Source organism: Pan troglodytes, chromosome 23, assembly GCF_028858775.2.
Source record: "Pan troglodytes isolate AG18354 chromosome 23, NHGRI_mPanTro3-v2.0_pri, whole genome shotgun sequence".
In the NCBI taxonomy this organism is placed as follows: domain Eukaryota; kingdom Metazoa; phylum Chordata; class Mammalia; order Primates; family Hominidae; genus Pan; species Pan troglodytes.
The window spans coordinates 41,251,742-41,267,422 of record NC_086016.1 but is presented as its reverse complement, the minus strand read 5'-3'; positions in this window follow the sequence as shown (position 1 = coordinate 41,267,422).

The window sequence follows — 15,681 nt, the reverse complement described above, 5'->3', positions numbered from 1 at the left end:
TCACCATGTTGGCCAGGCTGGTCTCGAATTCCTGGCCTCCAGTGATCCGCCCCTGCTTGGCCTCCCAAAGTGCTGGGATTACAGGTGAGAGCCACTGCACCCGGCCCTGGGTCCCTTCTTATCAGGAACCCTTAGAGGGGTGGACCGGGGCCAAGGGCAGCTGGCGGCAGCAACTGGAGTTAGGGTCAGGGGCTCCCTCTGGAGTTAGGGTCAGGGGCTCTTGCTGAAGCCATGGCTTCCTCCCTCCCTGGGCTTAGTCTCCTCAGCTATAAAATGAGACGGTGGGGCTGGGGTCTCTAGGCTCCCCGCATTCTGTAAGCCCATGACCCCAGGGGTGGGTGCTCCCCGTTCATTAATAATAAGATGGCCACTTACTGGGGTGTCCACCAGGGGCTCTTCCCGTGAAGCCTCACAGTGACTGGGAGGGAGGAACTCCACTACAGTCTGTTTTAGAGGTGAGGAAGCCAAGGCGCAGGGTGGTTAGGAAATGCCTCAGGTCATGCAGCCAGTGTAGGGTGAAGCTGGGGTTTTCTGGGCCACCCTAGGCCAGCAGCCGTCCTGCTGTCCTGCAGTCACTGCTGTTTCTTCCTTTCTCTCCTAATCCACATGGAGCTGAGGGGTAGGAGGTGGCTGGGGTTTGGAGTGCCAGCAGGGGGTCTCCCGTGGGAGGCAGTGGGAACTCGGGAATGTGTAAGTCACGGGTGCTGGTGCTCTAGTCTCTCCCATCCAGTCAGGGCCACACCTCCCTCTGGGCTGGACCGGGGCTCTGAAGCTAGCTGTAAACCCTCCCTGGGGTCAGGGAGGGCTCCCTGGAGGAGGTGGCGTCTCAGCAGAGCAAGAGTAAGCATGAAGCAGGTAAAGGCAGGAGGAGAGGGCGTTCTGGGCAGAGGCAGGCTCTCCTCAAATAGGAAACCTCCAACCTGACTTTTGAGGTCTGGCTCCCAGGCCCATGTCCGCAGTGATGACCTCTGCTGCCCTGGGGACCCTCTGAGCTGCCCTTGGCTGCGGTGGGGCAGTCTGTCCCCTTGCCAGGGTCTCCCAGTACCTGACAGTTTTCCCACTGGACTGTCAGGCCGCGTGGCCAAAAGCCTGGACTCAGGATCCGGGTTGCTCTGGTTCAAATCCTGCCCCTGTCCTTTGTAGCTCTGTCACCTCAGCCAAGTGACTTCATCTTGTGACTTGTCTCTGGATTACAATCATTAACATCCCTCCAGCCGAGTCAGGAATGGCCAGGACCCAATGAATGTGTGCAGAAAGGACGGCCAAGAAGCTCAGTGTGGTGTGTGTCAAGGTAGCCAGGTCGGGCCTGGGCAGAGGGAGTGCCACGACTGAGCTCCAATCCCTGGGGGCCCTCTGGGACCTGGGCCCAGTGTGGCCAGGCCTACAGAGTGTTCAGAAGAAGTCAGAAATCCAGACTCTTGTGAAATCTCCCAAGTTTTAAGGGAAGGCCAAATGTTAGAAAACAGTTTGGGGCTGAGGAAAACCAGGACCCTGCCCTTAGAGCTGATAGATGTCACCCTCTGCCGGCCCACCTGTCCCCAGGTGAGATGCAAATGAGAAGCCATGCAGACGAACACCTCACATTGCATATAACCAAATGCAGAGGTGGGTGAGGATGTACCCTTCTTCCCATCATGCCTTGTGGTAGAAACGCCTGCAGGGCACAGGCTTTGACTGTCCATTGCCGGGTCTCTGGAGCCTGGACCTGCGCCTGGCACACAGTGGGTTCACCTTCTCTGTTGAATCGAATGAATGAATGAATGAAAATGATTAGATGGAAGCATGATGACAGAGATAGGCGAGAGACAGAGGAAGGAGCGTGGGCATGGCTAACCGGCTGAGTGGCCATGAGCAGTGTATGTCACCTCCTGGGGCTTCTCTGCTCCTCTGTAGACCAGGCATGGCTCAGGTCCTTAGAAAAGCAACTGGGTTGAGTCAGAAGCATATCACACATGGCTTGCTGACCCAGGAATTCCATGCCAGCCAAGGAGCAACCCCTAAATATGGAAAAAGGAAAGCTATCTGTAGAAAGATATCCATCAAAATATATTATTTATAGCTTCGAAAAACTGGAAATAACTGAGATTTCCAACAATGAGGGAATGGCAAAATAAACCATGGAATATGGTTTGACAAAATATTAGGCAGCCAATAAAAATGAGGTTCAGAGAAGAGGAAAAAGAAACGAGATTACAGAGAGTGAAAGAACTAGAAAAGTGCCCATGATATAATGGCAGGTCAAAAAGGCAGGATACCACCTTTTTTTTTTCTTTTAATATACAGTATGACCTCAGCCCCATTTTTTTTAAAGTCCTCAAACAAAAAACTATGGAAGGAAATACATCAAACCTTAACAATGATTGTCTCTGGGTGGTGGGGCTGTGGGTGGTGATTTTTCTTCCTTATTTTGACTTTTCTGCAATTTTTAGATTTTCATAAATGAACATGTATTGTTGCTTTTATGGTAAAGATATTAAAAATGATTTTTTTTTTGACGGAGTCTTGCTCTGTCGCCCAGGCTGGAGTGCAGTGGCATGATCTTGGCTCACTGCAACCTCCGCCTCATAGGTTCAAGTGATTCTCCTGCCTCAGCCTCCCGAGTTGCTGGGACTACAGGCGTCCGCCACCACTCCTGACTATTTTTTTTTTGCATTTTTGGTAGAGACAGGGTTTCACCATATTGGCCAGACTGGTCTCGAACTCCTGACCTTGTGATCCGCCCACCTCGGCCTCCCAAAGTGCTGGGATTACAGGCATGAGCCACTGTGCCCAGCCAAGACATTAAAAATGAAAAAAAAAAATCAAAGGAATTCGGGGTGGGGATGAGATGGATGCTCTCTGTGCTCTGCCCTCGAGTCTCTGAGAGGGAGTTGGCATCAGGGAAGGTTCTAGGCTTGGAGGTGGCAGCCAGGTGTCAGGGGCTGCCTGTGTGATCCTGGGCAGATCCCTTTAGGCCTCAGTGGCACATCCTGTCAGATGCGGCCTGGTCACCTACTTTTCTTTTTTCTTTTGGAGAAAGGGTCTCATTCCTGTTGCCCAGACTGGTGTGCAGTGGCGTGCCATCATGGCTCACTGCACTCTTGACTTCCCGGCTCAGGTGATCCTCCCACCTCAGCCTCCTGAGTAGCTGGGACTACAGGTTTGTGCCACCACACCCAGCTAATTTTTTGTATTTTTAGTAGAGACAGGGTTTCACCCTGTTGCCCAAGCTGGTCTTTGAACTCCTGGCCTCAAGTGATCCGCCCACCAGCCTCCCAGAGTGCTGGGATTACTGACGTGAGCCACTGCACCTGCACCCGGGCCTCTGGCCACCTATTTGACAGAGCGTGTAGCAAGAACAGGAAGGGAACGTGGCTGAAAACAGTATCGTTGTTAGTTCTTAGGAAGGCCAGTTCTGTTTTCAGACACCCGGAAAGATGTCAGCGTTCTTACTGGGGTGTCCCTGGGAGTATTTTTAGTCTCAGAGGTACAGATGTTCCTGACTCATTTTGGAAAGTAGAACTGGGGTGATCTCTAGACACGCATCACTCTGTGTGGGAGGGGCATGGCCAGGAAGTCAGAGTCCTGGGTTCTAGGGCTGGCTCTTCCCATACTGCTGTGTGATCTTAGACGAGTCACTCAGCCTTCCTGGGCCTCAGCTTCCCCTGTGCAACGGGCTTTGGACACAGAGATCACTAAGATGAATAAACTCTCTGTTTAAACGAGGCCTTCTCCCCCAGGCCCTAAGGGCAGGAACCCAGGAGTCTGAGAGTGAGCCCCTTACTGGCTGTGGTCCCCAGAAACTTTTTTTTTTTTTTTCTTGAGACGGAGTTTCGCTCTTGTTACTCCAGGCTGGAGTGCAGTGGCGCAATCTCGGCTCATTGCAACCTCTGCCTCCTGGGTTTAAGCGATTCTCCTGCCTCAGCCTCCCGAGTAGCTGGGACTACAGGTGCGTGCCATCATGCCCTGCTAATTTTTGTATTTTATTAGAGATGGGGTTTCATGATGTTGGCCACGATGGTCTTGATCTCTTGACCTCATGATCCACCCGCCTCGGCCTCCCAAAGTGCTGGGATTACAGGTGTGAGCCACTGTGCCCAGCCTCCCAGAACCTTCATATGTGTCCTGTTACCTTATTTCCAGCCACCCTTCCCTAGGGGAGTATGTATGTGTGTAAGGGTATGTGTGTGTGGGTCTATGGAAACTCAGTTCACCATGATGGGATCACCTTGTTTCCCTGGACCTCCTCAATGGTATTCCACAGCTCGGAGTGCCTAGTGGTGGGGGAGGATGGAGGCTGCCTCGGAGCAGGTGGTGTGTCCAGGAAGAGAGTGCCTGTGATGGACCGGACGCCCGTCCGTGTGCTGCGCACACACATCCCCAGCCTGCGCGAGCAGGGAGCTGTGATGGGGCCCGGGGAGTTTCTGGCTACCCTTGTCCTTGGTGCCACCAGGAACCTCAGAAAGGACTCAGTCCTGAGCACTCCCAGGCTCCCACTCTGACACATGTAGTAGATGTGTGCGACAAGCACATCGCGTCCCTGTAGACTCAGCTCAAAGCCTAATCATGGTGCATGCACTTTCCGTGCTTTCTACAGGCCCAGCTTTCCACAGAACCAGCGCCAGGAACCTTCAGAACGATTCTGTGAGACAGGCACTGATTCTCTTCAGCATTTACTGATGGGGAAACAGAGGCTCAGAGAAGTTAAGAAACTCACCCAAGGTCACACAGCAGCAAGTGGCAGGCAGGATTCAAACCCAGGCTGTCTGGATCAGGCCCACACCGTGACTCACGCATAGACTCTTCCAGCTGCTGCTCTGGCGATAAGGAGAAGCCCAGCGGAGACCGGTGGCTTTCCACGGTCACGTCGCAGATTAGTGCAGAGCCCAGGCACACTCCAGGCCCCTGGACTTGGGAATGGGTTCTTTGCCCATGAATGTGAGTGGAGCCATCTGTCAGAGTCCTGGCTTCTATGCCCAGCACGGGCCAGGCAAGCAGGCCAGTGGAGAATGTGTCAATTGGACCTGAATAGCTTTCCATTTATCACCAGTCTATCCTGGTGCCAAGCCCTGTACCAGGCCCTGGGGTACAGAGACGAGCAAGACTCATTTTCTGCTCATAACCCAGGGACTTCCAGAAGGAGGTGACGTTGAGATTTGGTCAGATGGAGGAGGGCAGACAGGGCGTTCCGGGCTGGGGAAATGTCTGATGCATCTGGGGAATCTCCATGGTTTCTGGGAGGGTTGGGGAAAGCAAAGGAGGGGAGGTTTTGAGGGTCTGACGCTGCTGGGGGCAGGTGGGTGGGTCAGGGAGCGGGGACAGCTGCTGAGTCCACTGAGGCTCTGGAAGTTTCAGGCCCACCCTGGGGACGGAGATGTAGTCTAGGGAAGGACGTGCCCTCCACTTCTGGGTCACAGCTGGAAGGGGAAGTGGGGGCTGGGCACAGGGTCTGAGGTCACAAGGCAGGGACAGGGAGATGGTAGATCAGTACCCCAGCTGGTCCCTCAGAGGCGGGGAGGGGAGAGGGAAGCAGACCCAGCACCCGGCTTCTCTGACCACAGCTCCTGCGGCGCCTCCTCACTCACTTCCCCAATGTGACAAGCTCGTCCCCGCCACAGGGCCTTTGCACCTGCTGTTCCTTCTGCCTGAAAATGCTCTCTCCTTTCAGCCACTTGCCTCCCCAGAGCAGGCTCCAATTTGCTCATTTGTTCACTGTCTGTTCCCCTCTTGGGACATGGGCTCCATGATGGCAGGCTTGGTCTGTCTTTGCCACTGCCTCCCGGCTCCAAGCACCGTGCCCAGCACACAGTGGGCCCTCAGCAACAGCACTGAGCACTTGCTATGTGCCAGGCACGCCTCATGGGCAGTAACTCATTTAATTCTCAAAACAACCCTCTGGGCAGGGGACTAGGGGCCTGAAGCTGAGTCAGTCTCGAGATCTTCTTCCAGGAAAACACATGATTGTGGGTATGAGAGAGGCAGGGTGCCTTGGAAGGGGCCATGCACATGAGGCATGCCAGAGCTTAGGAGTCAGGAGCCAAAGGGCAAATGTGCCCCTGCCTCTGGGGTGGGGGGTAGCCCCATGGTAGATGTGAGGAAACTGAGGCACAGAGAGATTAAGTAAGTTGCCCCTTTGGCTCGCAAGTGGCAGCCCTGGGATTTGAACCCAGGAGGTGTGGGTTCAAAGATCCCAGGAGATTTGGATACTATATATAGCTTTAACTCAATCAATATTTATTGACTATCTGAGAGACTGGTTAGGCCTTGACAAATGATTTACCTTCTCTAAGCATCAGTTTCCACATCTGAAGTATGGGATGTATCTTAAATAGGCAGGAGAGCAACCCATCTTGAGAGGCTCGACGCCCCTTCTCTTACTCTCTCACCCACTGAGTGCTATGGTTTGAATATTTGTTCCGTCCAAAACTCACGTTTTAAGGAAACTTAATCCCCAGTGTGGCAATGTTGAGAGGTGGGCCCTTTAAGAGGTGATGGGGTCAGGAGGGCTCCGTTCTCAAGAATAGATTAATCCATTTGTGGACTAATGGGATAATGGATTATCATGGGAGGGGAAGGAAGAGAGGCCTGAGCATGTTAGCCCGCTCAGCTCCCTCACCATGGGATGCCCTGCGCCATCTTGGGAACCTGCAGATAGTCCCCACCAGCAAGAAGTCCCTCACCAGCTGTGGCCCTTCAACCTTGGACCTCTCAGGCATCACACCTGTAGGAAATAAATTCCTTTTCTTTATAAAGCATCCAGTTTCAAGGCCGGGTGCGGTGGTTCACGCTGGTAATCCCAACACTTTGGGAGGCCAAGGCAGGCGGATTACAAGGTCAAGAGATTGAGACCATCCTGGCCAACATGCTGAAACCTGTCTCTACTAAAAATACAAAAATTAGCTGGGTGTGGTGGCGGGCGCCTGTAGTCCCAGCTACTCAGGAGGCTGAGGCAGGAGAACTGCTTGAATGTGGGAGGCAGACGTTGCAGTGAGCTGAGGTCGCAACACTGCATTCCGGCCTGGCAACAGAGCAAGACTCTGTTTCCAATAAATAAATAAATAAATAAAGTATCCAGTTTCAGGTATTCTGTTATAAGCAACAGAAAGCAGACTAAGCAAGGGTTTCAACTGGGCGGAAAGGTTCTGGTGTCCTTCATTCATTCAACAGACATTTGAAGGTCTATTTTGTGCAGGGCCTGCTCTATGCACTGAGGATAAAGCAGTAAAAACAAAGTCCCTGTTGGCAAGGGCTCATATAATGATGGGAAGAGGTAGACAACAGACAATTGAGATCTAACTTATCACCACCATGAGGAGGCGGGGCATTCAACAGAGAGAAATCAAGCAGAGGAGACTGGGGACTTTGGTGGAGGGGAAGTGGGGGTGGGGAGGCCTCCCCAGGCAGGTGATGTTTTAGCTGAGAGCTGAAGGGCTGAGGGATGGAGCCAGCCAGACACCTGGCGGAAAAGAACTAGGTAGAGGGAACGGCGCTGTCAATGGCTCTGAGGAAGGGAAGTGCTTGTTGAGTTTGGGGACACAGCCAAGAGGCCCAAGGGGCTGCAGCAGAGAGAGGTGGGGGGTGAGTGGGCCAAACTGAGGTCAGATAGGTCGTGGGGCAGGTCTTGTTGGGCCTGTGGGTCACTGTCAGGACTTGAGTGCCATGGGAGCCACTGGAGGGCTCTGAGCAGGGTCATCTCTGCCCTGTAGCCCCACTTGGGCTGCTGTGCAGGGGACAGACTGCAGGGTCGGGGCAGAAGTCAGGAGGCTAACACAGCCATCCAGGCAGGAGGTGACAGTGGCCTGGATTTGGGTAGTGGGTGGAGATGTGAGATGAGTTGGCTTCTAGGTTATTCTGAACTTCAGTCCAACAGGATTTGCAATGGGTCATGATCTAACTAGCTACTGCTACATAACAAACCAACCCCAAATGTAGTAGCTTAAAACAACAAGAATCACTGGATCATTTCTCATAGTTTCTGTGGGTCAGGAATTTGGGAAGGGCTTAGCTGGGTGGGCTGGCTTGGGGTCTCCATGCAGTTGAGGTTGTAATTGGTGGCTGGACTACCCGGCACTGGCCGGGCCTCTCTCTCCTCCCCTTGTACTCTCTGGGCCCCTCTGTTGGGTCTCTCCGTGTGGGCTGATTGAGCTTCCTCACAGCATGGCAGCTCAGGACTCCTGAGGCAAGCGTCCCAGGAAAACCAAGCAGAAACAATATTGCTTTTGATGACCCAGCCTCAGAGGCCACAGAGCTTTGGTTCTGTGGATTCCAGTTTATCTGGATTCAAGGAAAGGGAATACAGACCTCACCTCTTCACAGGAGGAACATCAATATGGCATTGCAAGAGGAGCATGTGGGATATCAGGCATTGTTGTGGTCCCTGCTGGAAAATGCAGCCTGCCAGAGATTGACAAAGCTGAATTTTTATCCTGTCACTGTGTGTCCATGGGCAAGCTGCTCAGTCCCTTGATATCTCTGTTTCCTCATTTATAAAAGAGAGCAGAGACCAGCTGCCTCCTCAGATTGGGATTCCATATGGGCCATGCCTCTTGTGGGGATGAGCTCAGACAGGCTCAGCCATGAGCTGCCATGCTGTGAGGAAGCTCAACCAGCCCACACGGAGAGACACAACAGAGTGGCCCCCAGAGTACAAGGGGAGTAGAGAGAGGCCTGGCCAGTGCCCACTGCACCTGCTCTAGCTACGAAGTGCAACTGCAATTGCAACTGCATGGAGACCCCAAGCAAGCCCACCCAGCTAAGCCCTTCCCAAATTCTTGGCCCACAGAAACTATGAGAAATGATCCAATGATTCTTGTGAACTTCCCTTCCCTACTTCCTGCCACCCATGCCTGCTCCACTCTGTGCAGCCTGGAGAAGGTCCTCCACAGGGAAGGTGGAAACAAACGTGAGTGGAGTGGCTGTGCCTTGTGGGGGCATCGACTCTGCGCCATCTGCCTGGGTCTGGACTGCTTGCTCCACGAGTGCTTGTGTGTGCCTGTGCATGTGCCGGTGTGTGCACACTCGTGCGCTCATGGGCCTGTGAGCGCATCTTTCTCTTGCCCACACCAGAAGTTTCTCCGGTCCTCTTCTCTGGGAGGCACACCTTAGGCTCTGAACAGCAGCCTTGGCAGGCAGCCCTGCTTAATCCTCAGCTGAGCCTGAGGGCTCCTCCTGGATCTTTTTTTTTTTTTTTTTTTTTTGAGACAGAGTCTCGCTCTGCTGCCCAGGCTGGAGTGCAGTGGCGCGATCTCGGCTCACTGCAAGCTCCGCCTCCCGGGTTCACACCATTCTCCTGCCTCAGCCTCCCGAGTAGCTGGGACTACAGGCACCTGCCACCACGCCCGGCTAATTTTGTTTTTGTATTTTTAGCAGAGACGAGGTTTCACCGTGTTGGCCAGGATGGTCTCGATCTCCTGACCTCGTGATCCGCCCACCTCGACCTCCCAAAGTGCTGGGATTACAGGCGTGAACCACTGCACCCAGCCTCCTCCTTGATCATTTTTGATGCGGCCCCTCCTTTCCCTTCCTGGGCCAGGCTCACCATGGTCACCTGTCCCCTGTGACCTCACCCCGAAGGGTTCCTCGCTCCTCCTTGGCCCTCGCCAACACGGCCCTGTTGGAGGCCCACTGGACAGCCAGAGCAGCCTATGCAGATGCAGGTATGAGAGCATCACTCTCCTGCTTATGTGAAATTCTAGAAAAGGCAAAATTCAGGCCAGGTTTGGTGGCTCACACCTGTAATCCCAGCACTTTGCGGGGCCAAGGCTGGGGCAGATCGCTTGAGGCCAGGAGTTTGAGACCAGCCTGGCCAACATGGTGAAACCCTGTCTCTACTAAAAATACAAAAGTTACCTGGGCATGGCGGTGGGGCCCTGTAATCCCAGCTACTCAGGAGGCTGAAGTGGGAGCACTCCAGCTTGGGTGACAGAGCTGAAAAAAAAATAAAAGAAAAAGAAAAGGCAGAATTCTAGTGCTGGAAGGCAGGTCAGTGGTGCCCAGGGCAATTGGGAAGGGAAGGACCTGCCTGGAAAGGAGCAGAGGGGACCTGGAGTGGTGGTCACGTGCTCTAAAGGTTCTCCATTCTGATTGAGGTGGTGGCTACTCAACTGTGTCCCAGAGTTTGGACAATGGGTGAGTTGTATTGTGTGGAAATTACACCTTGCAAAGCTGACAACAACAAATCCCTCCCAGGCTCCTCATTCATTCCAGGGCCTGTTAAATGTCTCCTGTGTGCCTGGCCTTGTTCCAGGCTCCGGGGTGCAGTGTAGACAAAACAGACAGAACCTCTGTTTTCACAGGCCAGGGAGTCGGCCAAGAATATAATGACATGGGACATTACAGCAGGGATGCTAAGGACGCCAAGGGGACAATTAGAGCAGCCCAGGAGACAGGAGAGACCAAGCCCTGAGGCCTTTGACCACCTGGACCCTCTCCACGCACCTCCCACCCACCCTGATGTCTCTCTTTGAGGCTGGGTCCCTTAGTGGTCTGGGGTGGGCCAGGCTGTGGGAGAGAGGGGCCCTGGTGACCTGTGCCCACCATCCAGCAGGAGGAGATGCCAGTGAGGTAGAGACACAAGGACATGCTCCTGCAGGGCATGGTGGCTCATGCCTGTAAACCCAGCACTTTGGGAGGCCGAGGCAGGTGGATCACCTGAGGTCAGGAGTTCAAGACCAGCCTGGCCAACATGGTGAAACCCTGTCTACTAAAAATACAAACATTAGCCGGGCATAGTGGTGCATGTCTGTAATCCCAGCTCCTCGGGAGGCTGAGGCAGGAGAATCGTTTGAACCCGGGAGGTGGAAGTTGCAGTGAGCGGAGACTGCGCCATTGCACTCCAGCCTGGGCGACAGAGAGAGACTCCATCTCAAAAAAAAAAACAAACCCAAAAAACAACAATGACAAAAAATACATACTCCTGCTCCCCGATCAATGGCAGGGGCGAGGGGACAAGCTGCCTCAGGTCCTGTGTGCGTCTCCTGGGCACTCACACGAGGTCAGTGGTATGCACTTACCAGGCCTGGCACACACGTCTCACTCGGACACTGGTGCACAAACACCTGGGCTGGGCCCATGAGCAAATCCGCGCCACTTATTTGGTGCCTGATCTCTTTCATGCACATCCAATGGCTTCCACACCCTGGGAGCACCACCTCTGGGCACAAACACACAGAGGCTGGTGCACACACACACACGTACACACACACATACTTGTGCACATGGTAAGAGCTCATGTTTATTGAGCACTTACTCTTGCATATTTTATTTCTTATTTATTTATTTATTTATTTTTGAGACAGGGTCTTGCTCTGTTGCCCAGACTGGAGGGCGGTGGCACGATCATAGCTCACTGAAGACTCGAATGCCTGGGCTCAAGGGATCCTCCCGCCTCAACCTCCCAAGTAGCTGGGATTAAAAGTGCACCACCACACCCAGGTAAGTTATTGATTTGTGAAGATGGGGTCTTGCTTCGCCGCCCAGGCTTTTATGTATTTCATCTCAATCTTCCCAGCAGTCCTGTGAGGCAGGTACTATCTTAGCCCATTTTACGGATGAGGAAACCAAGCCACTGAGGGTTTGTTATCTTCCTCAAAGTCTGAGACTGATAGTGGCAGAGATGGGATGAGAAGTCAGGCTTTCTGGCTCTGGGCTCTGGTGTTTGTGGCTGTCCGTAGAGACCACCAGGTATGGGGGACCCCCATGTCCAGTGTCTCCTGCCCCGCCCCATTAGAAGCCCTGTGCCCTACACGTGCACAGCACCTCGCAGCTTGCAAAGCCTCCTCCCGCCCTGTGAATGGGGGATAGGGGTGTTAATCAACCCCGTTGTTCAGAAGCAGAAACCAAGGGACAAAGGACAGTTGCTCAAGGTTGCTCAGGGGTTGATGGCAGAACCAGGACGAGATCCCGCTTCCCGGCTGCTTGTCCATGGGTCTGGCTCTGCTCCTGGGGAGGGAATGTGGCCTCAGGGACCTCCAGGTGCACTGCCCTCCTGCTGCATAGACTCAGGAATGTTCTGGACAGCCAGGAGCAAGTGGAATCTGGAGAGGGATGGTGCAGCCCACGCTGGGTTGGAGGGGCCTTCTAGAGAGGCGGGATGTCCAACCTGGTCTTGGAGGGGCTGTGAGGGATGGAGGGCAACTGAGCCGGCCCCTCTGAGGGTCCCCACCAGCCATTCTTGAGACCGGCCCCTGGGTGCCTGAGCACAGCAGGTGTGTCTCATCTATGTCTGATGGGGCCTGTCCCAGCCAGGGGACAGGGACTACTGAGGATTCTAGAATCCGGACCCTCCGAGGGAGAGAAGGGCTGAGGCTGGGGGCGAGAGGAACCTGAGCAGGCTCCGTGCCTCTGTCAGATGGAGGGCAGAGCCCTTGGCACCTGTCTGGGGGTGAGGAATGCTGGCCCAGGAAGTGTGGGGCCCCTCCTCTCCCAGCTCTCCATCCTCTGCTCTGTGGCGAGGCTGTGCCTGGCCAGGCATTGTTCAAAGGTTTGAAAATAAAGGCTTCTTGGCCTGGCCCTGCTGGCAGAGGGAAGGGGGCAGCTCTGGCCCAGGCCTGAAGGATAACTGGCTGCAAAGGGAGGTCACACCCAGCTCCACCTCCAGTACGGCTGGGAGCATTGGGGTCCTCAGAGTGTCCTGGCACCCCGGCTTCTGCTGCCTAGTGAGTCTGGGTCTGGGGCCTTCTCCTCCTCCAGGGGCTCAAGCTGCCCCTTCCCCACCAGAAGCTTCCAACAATCTGGGGCTGGTGGGGGACAGGTGCTCCCCTCATGCCTTCTTTCACCTACTAGCAGATAACTTAACAGTAATGATGTCTCCATTACCCCAGTGGGGTAGGCACCACTGTCATTACTGTTAGACACATGAGGAAACCAAGGCTCAGAGAGGTTGAGTAACTTTTCCAAGGCCACACAGCTGGCCAGCAGAGGAGCCATGGCTCAAGCAGAGGTCTGCCTGGCTCCTGAATCAGAGCCTAACCATGTACCCCACCACCCCTCGCCTCCCCACTATTCCACCTCCCCTGGGCTCCCCTTCCAGGCCCTCCCTCTGGCCGGCAGAGCCAAGAAGCTTTCTGCTTCCCCTGAGTGGCCAGGGCTTGGGGATACCATGTAGGGTGCTGGGGGAGGGAGGGAGCCAGCAGAGAAGGGCTTGTGGTGGGGTGTCCATGTCAGCTTGTTAGATTCTCACACCCAGCTCTCACGCAGGGGCTCTGTCTGTTTTGTAGATGAGCAAACTGAGGCCCAGAAGAGATGGGATTTGAACCTAGATCCGTTTCTGTCTAAAGCCTTTCCTCACACTCAGTGTCTGAAGGGCTAATAGGAATCCCCAACACAGAACCCTACCCAGCTTCTACAAGGTCCATGTGTGAACCAAGAGGCACCAAAGGGTGGGCTGGGGGCACTGTTACTTGGGCGCAGGACGGACGGCAGGTAGAAAGAGCAGGTCAGGAGCCAGGGAGCCCGGGCAGCTCCGACACCCGGATGTCCCCCATTCGACTCAGCAGGCAGGGCCCTGCCTTCCTCCGGTGGCACATGGCTGCCAGCCTCCCCTTCCAGACGAGATCCGGTGATCCCCTGTCCGCCCCCGGGGCCTCTGCTGAGGCTGGCACACTGGTGCTGGCACCGGAAAGCGACATTCCAGAGTCCCCCCCCAACTCCCTGCCAAACCTGGATTCTTGGCAGAGCAGGAGAGCAGGGGCTTCTGGGAGATGCTCAAGGCAGGAGTGTGGGGAGAGGGCTGTGGCTGGGGAGGATTGTGGGTGGGACCAGAGCGGACACACCTGCCCGCAGGACGTAGGAGGGACCAGGGAAGGGACAGGGCAGACCGCCCCCACCCCCGAGGAACTAGGCATCTCTGGGCTGCTTCACCCCCACCCCAACAGAAGCCTGGATGGGGCGACAGCACAGCCTCCAGACTGGGGGGAGCTAGGCCGAGGAGAGCATCTCAGACGTGGTGTTCCTAAAAAGACACATCCTTCTCAGGTGGCCAGGTACCCCTCACTCCCTCCGGTCGAAGGTTTTCCAGGCAGAGCTCTGACTCACTGTGTGACCTTGGGCAAGACACATGCCCTCTCTGGGCCTCAGAGACTCATGACAGGGCTGAAACAGGCAAATCTTGAAGGCGCCTTCGAGCAAATGACTTAGGACACTTGGTTTTTATTGTTCCAAGATCTTGTGACTTTAGCCTCCTCCCTGGCCTCCCCTGTCCCATCTCTACACAGCGGCAACAGCTCTTTGTAAAACTGAGTCAGGGGGTTCCCCTGCTCAGCACCCTGGGGGAGGGAGTGCCTCTGGCTTCGTCCCCCTGCCCCTGTGCCTGCCCCGTCCCCTGCCTCCAGTGCACGGGCCCCTCCTGGACAACTTTCTTCTCTCCTGGGGCATCTGCCACTCACCCCTCCTCTGGCCCCACCCAGATCTTTCAACAGTTCTTTCTGGTCATCCAAGGCTCAGCTCAAATGTCAGAGAGGCCTTCCCTGACCCGTTTCCTAAACTTGTACCCTTCACCCACCCAGGGTTTGTGATCACATTTCTCTGATTTATTTGCTTTATAACATTTTCTCACAACCGGAGTCTTCTTGTTCATTTACTATTTACTTGCCGATTGTCCTTTTTGCCTCTGGACTGTCAACTCTGAGCGGGCAGGGACGCGTCTCCAGTCCCCAGCTCTCGGCAGGCTCTCTCAGTCTTTCTGAATGAGTGACTCTGAGACTGTGTTTCTCAGAACAAGCCCGAACTCCTGGTCCTTCAGCTCGAGATTCCTCCCTGGGGGCTCACTGCTCCCTCCCTCCGTGGCCTCCCCCATCCCAGGCTGGTGGCATGTTCCTGGGTCCTCAGCACTGGGACAGGGTTGCCTCAGGCCCTGGCCATGGGGCCCAGCAGCCCGGGGGCCTGGCAAGGCAGGACAGGGTGGGAAGGAGGGAAGGCCCATGTCCCCTGGTCCCCATGAAACCCTGTTCCCCAAGAGCAGGAGAGCAGTCCTGGGCCTGGAAACCCCCTTGGTCTGGCTGCTGGGGCAGGCAGTTCCGGGGTGACCTCATCGCCTTGAAAGGAGGGCAGCAGGGGCAGGAAACGGAGGACACATCAGAGAGACTAAATTTAGAGCATTTGATTCAGCCCGGGCGGGACAATATTCCTGGAGTCCCCATTGTTTGTGAGGGGCCAGAGGGCAGGCTGCCCGTTGAATGCTGGGTCTGAGCCATGCCAATCTGTCTGGACATGCAGGGGTTGCGGGCGGTGGGTGCAGTGAACCCCCCACCTGGAGAGAAAGCTGGGCCAAGGGTCAGGGCAGATGAGGTGGGGTGCGAGCTCTGGGGGTGCTGCCCTTCTGATAAGGCCAAAGGTGTAGAGGGCGATGCCTCAAACAGGAAGAGGGGTCTTGCTCTCCTGATAACACGCCCTCTGCAGCATGCCCCTCATAATAGCTGGGACAGGCGTTATCCTCCCCCTCCTCTGCCATTGCCCAGGCAGGGGTCTGAGGCTCGGCTGGGAGACTAAGTTGCTGAAGGCCACGTGGAGGATAATGCCCCAGCTCCCAGCCCAGGTCAGCAGCACCAGCTGTGCCCCCCGCCCTTTGTCCTACGACCAGGACAGGCCCTGCCCCCACACATCGCCCTGCTGCCCCCCACCAGGCCTAGCAGCTGCGGGTGGACAGGAGAGGGTGACTTGCCCTGCACAGACTCCAGAACCCATTGCCATGGCAACCTGGGGTCC